At 40.3% G+C, this 14,963-nt stretch overlaps 1 long non-coding RNA gene across 1 annotated transcript in view; it reads left to right on the forward strand.

Annotated features, from left to right (window-relative positions):
* The window catches only part of LOC104951598 (uncharacterized), a 20,896-nt gene that overhangs the window by 249 nt on the left and 5,684 nt on the right, over positions 1-14,963 (forward strand). Inside the window, exon 2 of the long non-coding RNA XR_799036.1 lies at positions 10,726-10,731. This is a non-coding gene — a long non-coding RNA (uncharacterized lncRNA). The remainder of the gene's footprint in view (positions 1-10,725; positions 10,732-14,963) is intronic.

The raw sequence follows: 14,963 nt of genomic DNA on the forward strand, positions 1-14,963 counted from the left end.
TCCTCTCCTGCTGATGTTCAGGTGTATATTTCCCAGTTTATGTAGTGTCCTACTTTAAAGAGTCCGCTCCCGTGCTGATGTTCAGCAGTGTATATCAGAAGAGTGTTCTTACGGAACCATGTCCTCCATGCTTTAATGTTCAAAAAAGCTCTTTATTGTTCTCATAGCTACCTGTGCTGCAGCACCGTCTGTTTCACCCTCTGTCTGAAACCAGAGCCCAGTCTGTCTCTGAGTGGTTAGCCTGCGCCGGCTCTGTTGGGATTGGTCAACCACTTAGAGTGTCCCAGCCCCTAGCTATCACGTAAACGTGTTGGAGTGCCTACCAACATAGAAGTGCTAAGTGGTTAAATAGTGATGTCACTGAGAGTTCAGGAATGTAAACAAAGGAGTTCCAATCGAGGTGGTTCAAGCAGGCCCTTTTAAACCATTGAATGCACAAAAGCCCCTATATATGAACACTACAGGAGAGTAAAACCCCAAAAGGCCTCTTTAAAGTCCTTGAGTATTTTAACGTAATATATTTGTATAACATACTGTGAAACTAACTATGGTCCCAATACTAATACAATATTTGGAATAAGGCAAACCTGAATTAGATTGTAATCTTCTTTAACAAACTAAAGACTGTCTGGTGGAGGTCGGGGTCTTTTGAGACATTGAGGGAGATATCAAGGCAGGTTTGCCCGAGAGCTGGTGGAATGACTAATGAACTAATGAAAAAACGTAAGATGAATAGTGAGGCAACCTCAATTCCACCATCAAAGTTCGCAGAGGATTGTAGTGACAGGGTACAGATATGTCAGATAGGTAGGTGAGTTGTTTTGCAGCTACTCGACTAATATGGTTGGCATGCAGGGCTCGATCTCTGCATGTATTGACGTGACATGTGTTTTGATTGGTTCATCTGATCCTCCTCTCTTTCATTTCTGCAGGAAAACTGCTTTGAATATGGATTTTGTATCTGAATAAGGAACGCCAGGTGTTTTCAGTCCAAAAATGAACCTGCAAGAGGAGACAGGATGCCCCCGCCCTTAGCCTAATCAGGTACAATGTGTTGGAGCGTCTTAGCCAATAGAAGCTTGAGCGTTACATATAGTGAGTCACCATATTACTGGAAGGTAAATAAGGAGTCCAATGGATGAGTTTTGGCGGGGTGGTGGGAGTCGGTCGGGAGAGAAACAAACTCTGGAGGAACACAGGGATTATTAGCTTTTGCAGACCTTTCATGCATAAAAACCAAACCTAATAGTAACACACCTACAAGGCAGGGGGAAAACCAGAAAAGTGGACATATAATATAATCTATATCATAAACCAGAGCGGTTTATCAACAGTGTGAGGACAGGATGAAGCCCGTCCAAATTCGCTTCGCCTACCGAGCGGATAGAGAGATCGTGAAACTCGACAAACAACCAATCCATGAATGCTCCCGCCCCTGGACACACAAGCGAGCCGGTTTGATTGTAGAGCTTGTACTGGCATATGATTCGGATTGGCTGCGCTTCTGCCGAGGCGTCCAAAAGTTGAAGCAGTGTGCTCAACTTTGTGCCGCGTCGCGTTCCCACAAGTGCAGTTCGGCGAAAAGGTGACGTCACCCCATTCAAAGTGAATGTGAAGCGTCAGACCACGCGTTGTGTGGACGGGCCGTGAGAGAACACAAGAACAGCCGCGCCCCCCTCGACCCAATTATTATTGCTATTATGTGATTGTGTGCTGCTATCAATGAGGGGTATTATTGGAATTGCCGCTTACTACTGCCTAGTTAAGAAATCAAGTGGGTTACTTTTTTTTGGCTGGGCATGGTAGTTTACACACCGTCTTAGTTTGACTTTCTCAGGACGCTAATAGCTGTTTTTGGGGGCAGACCCCCACGAAAGAAAACAAAAAAATATTTACACACGTAAGGTAAATCATCTGTAACAGGTTGTTTAGTGCTCATCGAGTGCATCCCGTGAGCAGAGCATCAAGTTGGCCACGCCTATAAGAGCTGAATGGCGGCGATGTACCATGCTTGTTCAGCAAAACCACTACACACGTATTAAGATCAACAGCTGTTAGTGGCGTTTTGGATTCAATGCTGAGTACGGAGCCAAACTTCACAGTCGTCTTCTCTTGTTCACTGTTAGACGCAAATATTCGTCCATTCCTTCCCATCTACCTCGGGGTCCGAATGCGCCGTCCCCGTTCCAAATGAAATCGTCCGCCAATCACATTTTCGCTCGCGCCAGGGCCGGGGGGAGGGAGTTTACAAGGCGCTCACATCTTGTGCTGCATTCACTTGCACTCGGACATTGGGGATTTTCTCTCATAAATGTCCGATGAGCCACAACTTTTATTTCAAAACAAAGCTGACGTTTTCTGCCAGACGCTGTCTCCTCTTTCACTTTAGGTAACTTCACAAAAAATCGATCCATGTTGCCGCTCGCATAAAGTTAGCTGAAGTTAACTAGCTAGATTTCACTGTTTCTCGTTATTTTTTTCTCACGCTGCGCCTCCCCTGAAGCTCTCTTGGGCCCCCCAGGGGAGGCGCGCCTCACACTTTGAAAGCCGCTGATCTAAAGCTTACTTTTACTGAATTTAGGAGAAATCCACAGTGACAAATAGACAAAGTTAGTAACATAAGCACCTTCTGTAAATCTGTATTTGGAAGTATTCTTAAAGCTAGTCTGAAACAAAGGTAATGAGTTCATAACTCCGACGATCAGAGAGTTCATCAGGTGACGTACTGACAATAACACAACCTTTAACACACAGAGAAAGTGGCAGCTATGTATGGCAGGAAAAGGAAGTGGTACGAGTATGTCCAACAGAGATTTCCAATGTGCCAATCTGTGTGTGTGTGTTTCCTGTTCTTTCGCCCACTCCTCTTAACTTCATCTTGACCTTTACCTTATGTTTGTTGAACTTTTACTGGCTCCCGTTGACCTGTATGAAACAATAGGTCACCAATTTTAGCCTGTACTAAGGGAGATGCTATTGGCACGTCATTGGTACCTACTGTATGCAAAGGACAACATTCGTTCACCAGGTGCCTTGATACTGATACTGTGAAAATGTCGTGGAGTGCACCATTGATGCTTGCAAATATTTACACAATGAGATTTCTATTACATTTTTTAGATTATATTTGATTCAACTTTATTGTCACCACACTGAGTACTGAGACAAGGAAATGCAGTTATGTAGCATTTTACCAAAACATGCAAGAGAAGCAGTATAATTTATAGTATAATATGACATATATAAAAACGATAAAGTACACACAGTATACACAGTATAACAGTGGTCTCGTGTTAGCAGGCTAAGTGATTCCAGACTAAATTGTCCATAAGTTTCTAAAAATGCAACATCAGGTCTTTAAATGTCACTTTCAAAGAAATGACTTAAAACGGATTATAGATGCCAGTAAATTGAATATTGGACGATTTATTGATTCATCTTTTTTAATTCTTAATTTTTAAATAGATGAATTCCCTTTAACTCTCAGTAGGCCCACAGTTTGTTTTAATCCGTGTTGACTATGCATACTAGAGAGAGAGACATTTGCCTATGAGAGCCAGAGAGGGAGATGTCAGTTGATGAACCAGCTGGTTTCCTTACAGTCAAATACTGCTGCGTCAACACAAACAAACAGGATTCAAACAGGACGCAGGAATCCTCTGGTGCCCGGGGCCCTGAACACACGCTTAGGGGGACATTAACACACATTAGCACCCCCCCCCATACACACACTACAAACTGCCTCCTTTAAACAGGTTACTTCATCCATAGGTCTAAGAAAAAGAAGACCTTTAAAGAACAGATGGAGGCATGAACCTGAGCTGCAAGAGAAGTTGAGCAACTGCAAAATAATCAACAACTTCTGAGAATCGATTAATCGTTAAAGTAATTTTTTATGCAAAAATGACAAAAATAGAGAAGTCTCTTAAGTGTGGAGATTCCCTTCTCTTTTATCTCATTGATAACCAAATATATTTTGGTTTAAACTCACAAAACAACATTTTGTAGCAACTGTGTTTCCTGCCAGGTTATTTCACGTATTACGTTAATGATATTTTCCATACATCTGTTGTTGTAATTGTTAAGGCTGTTTGTTAGACCCATATACCGTTTGGTTTTTAAAATGAGTTTTTTAATGTGATATTTCTTCCCTTAATAGTAGGAAGAGACATTATTTTAATGCAGAAAATGTCTAATTCCAACTGCAACCAACACAAATACAATTTACATTACATTACATTTAATTTAGCTGACGGTTTTATCCAAAGCGACTTAGAATAAGTGCATTCGACCAAGAAGATACAAACTTGAAGAAAACAGAATCATATAAATACATCAGGTTTCATAGAGCTAAAACATTTCAAGTGATACTCAACAGGTTTTAGATAAGCCAGTCCTTTGTTAGTATATAAGTGCTTTGTTAGTATATAAGTGCTTTTTTTTATTTTTATTTTATTTTATTTTATTGCTCGAAGTGGAGTCGAAAGAGATGAGTTTTCAGTCTGCGCCGGAAGATGTGTAAGCTTTCTGCTGTCCTGATGTCAATGGGGAGCTCATTCCACCATTTTGGAGCCAGGATAGCAAACCCACGTGTTTTTGCTGATGGGAACTTGGGTCCCCCTCGCAGTGCGGGTGCAGCGAGCTGTTTGGCTGATGCAGAGCGGAGTGCACGTGCTGGGGTGTACGGTTTAACCATGTCCTGGATGTAGGAAGGGCCAGATCCATTCACAGCATGGTACGCAAGTACCAGTGTTTTGAAGTGGATTCTAGCAGTTACTGGAAGCCAGTGAAGGGAGCGGAGGAGCGGCGTGGTGTGGGAGAATTTTGGAAGGTTGAAGACCAGACGAGCCGCTGCATTCTGGATGAGCTGCAGAGGTCGGATGGCACATGCAGGTAGACCATTCAGGAGGGAGTTGCAGTAGTCTAGGCGTGAGATGACGAGAGCCTGGGCCAGAACCTCCGTCACTTTTCTGGGTCAGGTGGGGACGTATCCTCCTGATGTTGTAAAGCATGTATCTGCAGCGCGGGTTGTCAGCAGCATGTTTGCAGGGAAGCGCAGTTTGTTAATCTAGGTCACACCCGATCCTTGAAGTCTAAATCGGCCGGAAACAGACAGAGGGCCTGATGTTGACTGGTTCGGTCAAGAGTGGGACATCTTTTTAGGAAAGATAAAGCTGTTCGTCTTGTCAGGTTGAGCTGAGGAGGGCGAGCGACATCCACCGGACGAGATTGTCTGCTAGACGAGCAGAGATGCGGCGAGCAACCTGGGTTTTCAAACGGGGAAAGAACAATTAATGTGAGTGTCGTCAGCGTAGCATGATAAAAATACGAACAAACATCAGCCAGAGCAAGCTATAATGACAGATCCAAGGCGAGTTTGTGTACACGAAGAGGAGGGGACAGAGACAGAGCTGAGGACCCCTGTCATTATACTTAATAGCATAGCTTTTGAAGCGAAAATATATATATCATTTTGATTTGGGGTTGACAGTCTCTTCCAGGCGACTCCAAGCTTTGGTAATGATTGATTACAGAAATTTAAACAAGCTTTGGAAGGGATTTTTGATATAATAACGGTCGACCAATCTCGTCAGGGCTTCGTTCTCCATAAGGATTAGTCCTCTGTGATCTCTGGTCCGCTGCAGAGATAATGTTGAGTTTAGGATCATATCACTGCTGAGAGCTGGGAGTTAAGAGATGAGTCCAGTGTCGTGGTCAAAAGTTAAATATCTGCCTGATGTTCTTCACCTGCAAGGCAATTCAATACTGACTACATAAGAAACGAGAAGACATAAAGGAACACGGGCAATGTAATAAGAACACCAGGGAATAGTATCTAAAGAGTAGAACTAATTACAAAAAGACAAGTTAAACTTAGTATAAGCTACCTCAGTGCAGGCTACAGGGCTGGAAACTGAAACATAATTCTAAATTATACTTCAAAAGGAAACGAATGTTCTTATTTAGACATCTTAGAGCGTCTTTGTGGTTTGTTTGAACTGATTGGGATGCTCCACACGTTTGCTAAGCTGTTACCTTTTCTTTCTGGCAGTCCTTTTGTTTGCAGGGCATCATTACATGTTAACTCCTGCCTCACTGTATGCATGGCAGAGGGAATGTTTTAATTACATCTTATTTACCAAAGATCTGCTCACTTTAAATTATATTTTTAACTCATGACTGGGATGCCTCCTTCCCTCACACTTCACAGGAAGTCAGAGATAATCAGCATCAGGCCCATCTTTGGTTGATTTTTTGTCCGGACTGCAACGGACAATTTACCATATTTCCTTTTTTCTTTCACAAAATGTCTAGAGTTTACGACTTACTTCTTGGGGTCACAATTAGCTCCTTTCTGGNTCTGCACCTTATATACAGTATTTATATTTAAGGCTTTACTGATGTGCCACAATAATGTCACCAAATGTTATTGAGTTAAAATAAATATTGTGGCTTTCCAAGTTAACATTACAGTAATTGATATGACTGTGATTAAATCAGCATATACTTCTACCAGGGGATGCCACCCCTGAAATTCTCCTGCCACCCTCTTGCCACGCCATGAATATTTGTCTAGATCCGCCCCTGGTTATTATATGTAGAAGATATTACTTTTTTCTCCGTCATGTTGTTTCCATAGCAACAACTTCAAACAGGAAGTTAACCTAAATTACATTTAAGACACTGCAACGAAAAATAACAAAAACAATGTAAAATGTTTGTGAAAAACGTGTGCAAAGTCTCTGAAAACGGAGCAGTGGCTGCGATGCTAGCTTTGCGGCTAGCGGTTAGCATTTTCAATGGAAATATACATCGAAACATCATGTTTCAGTAAAAACAAGGCCCCACTGATCATCNTTACATGCATAGCTTTTCCACCATAGATCATCAATAAATCTCTGAGGGTTACCCCTAGCCGATCTCCAGAGGTCGAGAGGCTATCACACAAACACACACTTTTTTTATTTGTTATCGTCATCTGGTCGTTCTATTATGGCACAGATATTCCCACAACATGAAGAGCTGATTGAGAGTGTTGTGAAAGATGGTTTTAAAGAGTGTATCACAAACATTGCCATTCTATTTCCTAGAGCCTATGTAGATTTTGTTGTCCTTTTGAAATGAGGAAGACTACACTTCTGCCTACTGCTGTTATGCAGAGTAATATCCTCTTATCACGGTCAGAGGTATGAAGTTTGACATAGGTTTTAATCTGTGGGTAGTTTGAACTTCTGGCTTAAACGGAGCAAACGTGAGGATACCATACGCTCGCGAACTGGATTCTTTGATGTTGGTTTGGTGATCAGCAAAAAACATTTAGTCTAAATTGCTTTGGGGTGGGGATGATGGCATAAACAATGTGACAGGGCTAAAGTCAATGTATGTTTTTATATTTATACTAGCCTAATTATTGATATAGTTGCAATCATTTGGGTGTAGTGAAATCGTTGACACATATTAATGACATTTCAAAAGTTGGTTCCTCCTGTACAGGGTATATTAGAGATCAAGGGTTAAGGTATGTTCTCTAGTGGTGTGTGGACAGAAGGGTGCCGAGGTGGCTGACCAATGAAGATAGAAATACAATGTTATTACGCCGCAGGTGCAGAATTAGTCGGAATGATCTGTTCGAGTGATTTCTCGACGGTGTACTGTGTTGTCCAGTCTTTTGGCTGTTCTGCGGAAATCTTCAACACGGCCGTGGTTCTTGATGCTCAGCTCAACATCTTCCACACTGAGGAAGTAGAAGGGAAAGAGGGATAGGAAGGCATACTTTCTTTTGCTGATAGAAAGTAGTTATAAACAGTTGGGAAACAAAGTATTGCTTATGTCTTTCTTTTACATAATACCTATTATCATATAATCATAATACTTCCCAAAAAAATTAATCGGAAAATGAATTAAATTCAACTGATTCTACAGACTGAAAAATATGAATACGGACGTAAATGTACCGGATCATCTTATTCAGCAGCAACCAAGTTAGGATATCTAATAACAACACGTATAGAGGGTCCACATTCACTTTATCTAACTATTTGTGCATTCATATTTTAATTGACTCATGAATGTCCATTAATAATGGCTTCATATATACATCTATAAATATTAGTATTTTTAAATCCAAAATATTGTTAGTAAAAAACCAACAGCAAACTTCAATGGAAAAGCGAATGCAGTTAGAATGTAAGTTCTAAAAAAACACCTATACTGTGATGCACATTTGTTGGAGTCAAATTCTTTCGGCTTTGTTAGAAAAAGTCACCACTTTGTTCGCCACTTTATTGTATTGGGTTTTGCAGAAACAATCGGAGATTTTAGAGGCAAACTATAAGCTTTTGTAATGAAATGGCTTTGTCCGAGAGAAGTAAATAGACTGTATTATGATTACTTTATAGACATATATATATGTTATATTTACGTTTGTGCATCTACATTTGCGCAGTTAGTTTTTCCACAATGGGGCCTGTCTTTTTGTGGATCCCCGTGGCATAGTTGCTACATTATTAACAAACAAACTCAACATGTATCTCATATATTTATTGGCATGACACAAACTAAAATTATTCCATATAACATGTATCTAGATTACAGGAAGTCAATGATATAATCAAATGTGTTGATTGAATCACTTCAACAATAATGTTATGTGATTTTAGTAGCACTTTAAAATGCCAAATTCAGTGTAATATCCATAAAAACTTTCAATTTTGGTAATAGTCAGTAACGTATTGGTGGGTAACTCTTTTTTTTGGGCTGATAAGGATGTCTTTCCTATAGCATTACTCATCATAGCAACTCAATCATGTTTTTCATAAATTGTATCTGTTATTCCCCGCGTGATATAATGATCTTTTAGATACCGAGACTCTACCTTTTATCCAAACAGTACTTAATATTAAAATTGCTCTTTGTTCCTGAAAGTAAATATGAATATATTCAGTTTTGTTCATATTTTCTTTTCGACTTTTTATTATACGAGTAGTACAACATTTTTGTAAATATTTATATTAATTTTTTTTTCCTTTTTCAGATACTCTTTCGAGCTACTGTTGATATGAATACATCTTGGATGTTTATGCTAATTATTTGTATTGGTATTATTGTATTTTTATATTCCTCCTAGATATTTTAATTAATTTTTAATGTCCCATGTCATTTGAGCTAAAACAAATGTTAACGACTACCGGTTCTCTGTATAACTAAATAATCTATCTAGTCCTCTCTATTCCCTCTCAGCTGACAGACCACGCAGCAGGAGACATGAGGGGGATTTACGTAATCAATGATCCATATAGGGCTCACACACGGAGCCTGGACCCCCACAGTTTATTGTATCCGGTGTCGGTACCAGATGTGTTCGGGGTACCAGATGTGTTCGGGGGCCGTCTCTTACCAATGACGTCACGCATTGTACGCGCATTGTGATTGGCTGTACGGTAATTTACCCCAGGGGGCTCGGGGGAAATCACATCTACAGATCATGACGAAACCGAATTGAAGTATATTCCTATACTCCTAGCGTGTGAAATGTTTGAGAAAAAACATGTTAAAAAAAACATGCAAACGGAGCAATGCTGTACGCCATTGGCTGTACGGACAACTCAAGAGGACCATCATACACGGTCAAATTCCGAACATTTAAACATAGCCTACACTTCATTCTTTACTTTGTCCGTTATTATATGTAGAAGATATTACTTTTTTCTCCGTGATGTTGTTTCCATAGAATCCTTTTCCGTTTCACAGAACACAAATTGGGTTATTTACATAATTATGTTTACACTACTACTCCCATACTCCTAGCGTGTGAAAATGTTTGTGAATAACGTGTGCAAAGTCTCCGAAAACGGAGCAGTGGCTGCGATGCTAGCTTTGCGGCTAGCGGTTAGCATTTTCAATGGAAATATACATCGAAACATCATGTTTCAGTAAAAAAAAGGCCCCACTGATCATCTACTCTCTGAGACGATTCGAGGGATGCCTGACTTGAGTTTCTAGCACTAGGGAAAGTGGACAAAAGTGCCCCAGATCAGCCTCTTAATTTACCCAGGGCCTAGTGCTTAGCTTTGGGCATGAAAATTCAGGAAACTACCCTGAGTATTTTATTACATATCTCAACTTTGGAGAGGAGTTGGGGGACAAACGACACATCAAATCACATCTCCACATCAAGCCGAAGCTAATTAGAATATTGTTGACTGCCTAGCCTCCGGGGAAATTGGTATGCGTGACGTCATTGACGTCATGACGTCGTGATCGTCATTGGTAAGAGACGGACCCCAAACACATATACCGACACCGGAAAAAGAGGGAAAAAGTACCCGCTAGCCGGTGCTACGCTATATGGAAAAGCCACCAAAAACTGGCCTGGCCGCTTGAGGACGATTAAGGACGTTTAAACGGGGCTACCCGCTGCAGTGGAAATGCGCCATAAAAAAGCTATCAGAAATCTGTGGCTGATTCAGAATGCTGCTGCTGGAGTTCTCACTGACACTAGAAAAGTGGATCACATCACTCCGGTTCTGAGATCATTACACTGGCTTCCAGTCGACCAAAGAACGGATTTTAAAATACTACTGCTAGTTTTTAAATCACTAAATGGCTTAGGACCGAGGTATATAGACGACCTCCTCCATCACTATGAAGCAGCCAGGAGTCTCAGGTCTTCTGGGTCGGGTCTGCTCTCTGTTCCGATAATAACAACTAAACATGGAAAAGCAGCTTTTAGTTATTATGCCCCAACAATCTGGAACAAACTGCCCAAATCGTGCATGTCCACTGAAACACTTCAGATTTTCAAATCCAGACTAAAAACGCATCTATTTGCTGCTGCTTTTTATTGAGCTGCTCATACTCACACTACAGTATGCCTTTTAATCATGTATTCTGTACCTGCTGTGTTTATTTATTTATTTGATTTAATTATCTTTGCTTTTTATGCCTGTTTTTTAAAATGCCATTTAATTATGTATTTATGCCGTATTTGTTCTTAAATGTCTTTTGTTTTTATATTGTAAAGGACTTTGAATCGTCACGTGCTGAAAGTGCTATATAAATAAAATTGCTTTGCCTTGCCTTCATTTCCATATAGTTCTATATGTTTTAAATAATGTTGTCATAATGACAATCAGAAATGTTAGTTATCACCTTCATCTTATACTTAGACAATATTGCATGATTTATCATCATCATAATTACATCAGTGTCACTTAAAACCAAATGAAAACTTGTATTAGATAACATCTCCTTTATCTAATTTGAAATGTTGTCAAGTAACATTATCTCATTTAAAGTGGATCTAATTAAATGATCAGATTCAGAAACCAAAAAAACCCTCTCCCCACTATATAATTATTAGTACTTCAATTGATGTCTATTTATTTTTTATAATAGATTGATATATGTATTTATGGATGAATACATGTTTAGACGTTGTTAATAGTGTAGAGACCCTGTATAGGGTGCTGTGTACCTACCCTCACCTATGGTCATGAAGGATGAGTCATGACCGAAAGAACGAGTTCGCAGATACAAGCGGCCGAGTTGGGTTTTCTCCGCAGGGTGGCTGGCGTCTCCCTTAGGGATAAGGTGAGAAGTTCAGTCATCCGGGAGGGACTCAGAGTTGAACCGCTCCTCCTTGGATGGATGGAATACAATATAGCAGCAACGACATATCAAGTGCAAGAGAGGACACAAGAGCTATATAAAGTGCAAGATGAGATACCCCTGTGTTAAAGTGCATTTAGCGGTGATTGCACGGATGTTTGTTTCTCAACCATTCTCTGAGTTGACCTTTGAAGCTATTGAGAGTGTGACAATCCTGTATCTCAGTTGGGAGGCTATTCCACAAAGAGCTGCCTTTAATGGAAAGGACATTTTGTCCAAAAGTGGTCCGTCTACAGTGGACTTCACAGTCTCCTCTGGTTTCTGACCTAGTACAGCGTCCAGTGTGTTTTTTGTTGATGAATTCCCCTAAAGGAGGAGGGGCCAGTCCATGTAAACATTTATAAAAAAAAACGTAAAAGACTTAAAATTGTCAAAACTCAAGAAATTGTGTTTTTCAAGGGTGGTACAGTGGTGGTAGGAATTTGGCTTTCTGTCAAAAACCTTGATAGCTCTCTTGTATATCTGTTCTATTGGTTTCAAGTTTGTGGCACAAGCAAACGACCAGTTTGTAAAACAGTATTCAATATGGGATATAATCATACAGTGGAGGTATGAAATTGACAGTTAAGAAAGGTCTAATTTGTTTAAAATGTTGCAAGTTCAATTTAATGGTATTGGATACTTTCTTAATATGTTTCTTAAAATTAAATTGAACTTGCAACATTTTAAACAAATTAGACCTTTCTTAACTGTCAATTTCATACCTCCANGCAGTGAAGGACAGTTTGTTATCTAGGGTCACACCCAGATTCCTTGCAGTCTGAGTCGGGGAAACAACAGAGGTGCCGATTTTGATTGTTAGGTCAAGAGTGGGACAATCTTTTCCCGGAAGGAAAAGCAGTTCAGTCTTGTCAAGGTTGAGCTTGAGGTGGTGAGCAGATATCCGCTGAGAGATGTCAGCTGGACAAGCAGTGACGCGTGCGACAACCTGGGTCTCTGAGCGGGTCAAGGACAGAATTAATTGGGTGTCGTCAGCGTAGCAGTGGTATGGTTACACTCCAACATATTGTCATCCGTTAAATGCATTATGGCATCGCAAAATCAATGAAATTACAAACTCAAAGCTAAGTTAGTCGGACTTTCAATCAACAGATCAGTAGCTCAGAATTTGCTGGTTGCAGCTGTTTTTAAGTTTAAATATTAGTAGATACTTATTATCAACTATGACGACTCAATATCTTTGGGTTTTGGACAGTTTGTAGTAAAAATAAAGCGACAGAAAGAAGGTTATTGTGACCCAAGGAAGTAGACGCAGACATTTTGTGAAAGAAATATTTAAAATTGTCAGTTGCAGTCCGACAAAAATCAAACAAAGATGGCCTGATACTGATATCTCTGACTTCCTGTGAAGTGTGAGGGAACATCCCAGTCATGAGTTAAAAAATATAATTTAAGTGAGCAGATCTCTTTTAAATAAGATGTAAGTTAGAAACATTTCCCTCTGCCATGCATACAGTGAGCAGGATTAACATGTAAAATGATGCCCTGCAAAACAAAAGACTGCAGAAAGAAAAGTAACAGCTTAGCAAACGTGTGAAAGCATCCCAATCAAGTTCAAACAAACCACAAAGACGGCTCAAGATGTCTAAATAAGAACATTTCTGTTTCCTTTTTGAGTTAAATTTAGAATTATGTGTTCATTTCCAGCCCTGTAGCTGCACTGTAGCTTTATATCTAATGTTTAACTTGTCTTTTTGTAATTAGTTCTACTCTTTTAGATACTATCCCTGTGTCTTATTACATTGCCTCGTGTTTCCTTTATGTCTTCTCTTGTCTTATGTAGAGCAGTATTTGAATTGCCTTGCAGGTGAAGGAACATCAGGCAGATATTTAACTATTGAACCACAGACACTGACTCATCCTTAACTCCAGCTCTCAGCAGTGATATGATCCTAAAATCAACATTTATTCTCTGACAGCGGACCAGAGATCACAGAGGACTAATCCTTATGGGAAGTAAGCCTGGAGGATTGAGTCGACCGTTTTATATCAAAAATCCTTCTCAAACTTGTTTAAATTTCTGTATTCAATCATTATCTCAAAAGCTTGGAGTCGCCTGGAAGAGACTGTCAACCCCATATCAAAATGATATTATATATTTTCGCTCAAAAGCTATGTATAAAGTAAATGACAGGGGTCCCTCAGGGCTCTGTCCTCTGTCCCCTCCTCTTCTGTACACAAACTCGCTTGGATCTGTCATTAGCCCGCATGGTTTTTCATACCATTGCTACGCTGACGACACTCAATTAATTGTATCTTTTCCCCGTTGTGAAACCCAGGTTGTCGCACGCATCTCTGCTCGTCTAGCTGACATCTCTCAGTGGATGTCTGCTCGCCTCCTCAAGCTCAACCTTGACAAGACTGAACAGCTTTATCTTCCTGAAAAAGATTGTCCCACTCTTGACCTAACAATCAACATCGGCCCCTCTGTTGTTTCCCCGATTTAGACTTCAAGGAATCTGGGTGTGACCCTAGATAACAACCTGTCCTTCACTGCAAACATAGCTGCCACAACCGTACACCCCAGCACGTGCACTCCGCTCTGCATCAGCCAAACAGCTCACTGCACCCGCACTGCGAGGGGGACCCAAGATCCCATCAGTAAAAACACGTGGGTTTGCTATCCTGGCTCCAAAATGGTGGAATGAGCTCCCCATTGACATCAGGACAGCAGAAAGCTTACACATCTTCCGGCGCAGACTGNGTCGTTTACTGAACATCATGCATACTGTTTTTTTTTGCATTTAACTGTAAGCAAATGTTGTTCAGCCAGTGTTGAACCTTGTCCAAAGCGTTTGAGAGAGAGGATGAGATAATTTCAGTGTTACATTACATTACATTGCATTTAGCTGACGCTTTTATCCAAAGCGACTTACAATAAGTGCGTTCGACCAACAAAATACAAACTTGAAGAAAACAGAATCATATAAGTACATCAGGTTTCATAGAGCTAAAACATTTTTCCCATGTACAAAGATGACCGCATCATCGGCATACATTTGCACATTCAACTCAGGACATACATTAGGCGAGTCATTAATGTACAGAGAAAACAGTAATGGTCCAAGAATGGGGGATTTGGCACCGTTGACCAAAACACACTGTTTTCTGTTCGATAAGTAAGACTTAACACACTGTATTGAATCAGCCGAAAAATTGAAATATGTCAGCTTTGTAAGGAGCACTTGGTGGTCAACAGTGTCAAAAGCCTTACTGAGATCAAGGAAGACAGCACCTACATACAGTATGGGGCTCGTGTCCACATACATTTAACCTTTTCCACAAAGCACAGT

Source organism: Notothenia coriiceps, unplaced genomic scaffold (genome assembly GCF_000735185.1).
Source record: "Notothenia coriiceps isolate Sejong01 unplaced genomic scaffold, NC01 NC01_scaffold00019000, whole genome shotgun sequence".
Classification (NCBI taxonomy): Eukaryota; Metazoa; Chordata; class Actinopteri; order Perciformes; family Nototheniidae; genus Notothenia; species Notothenia coriiceps.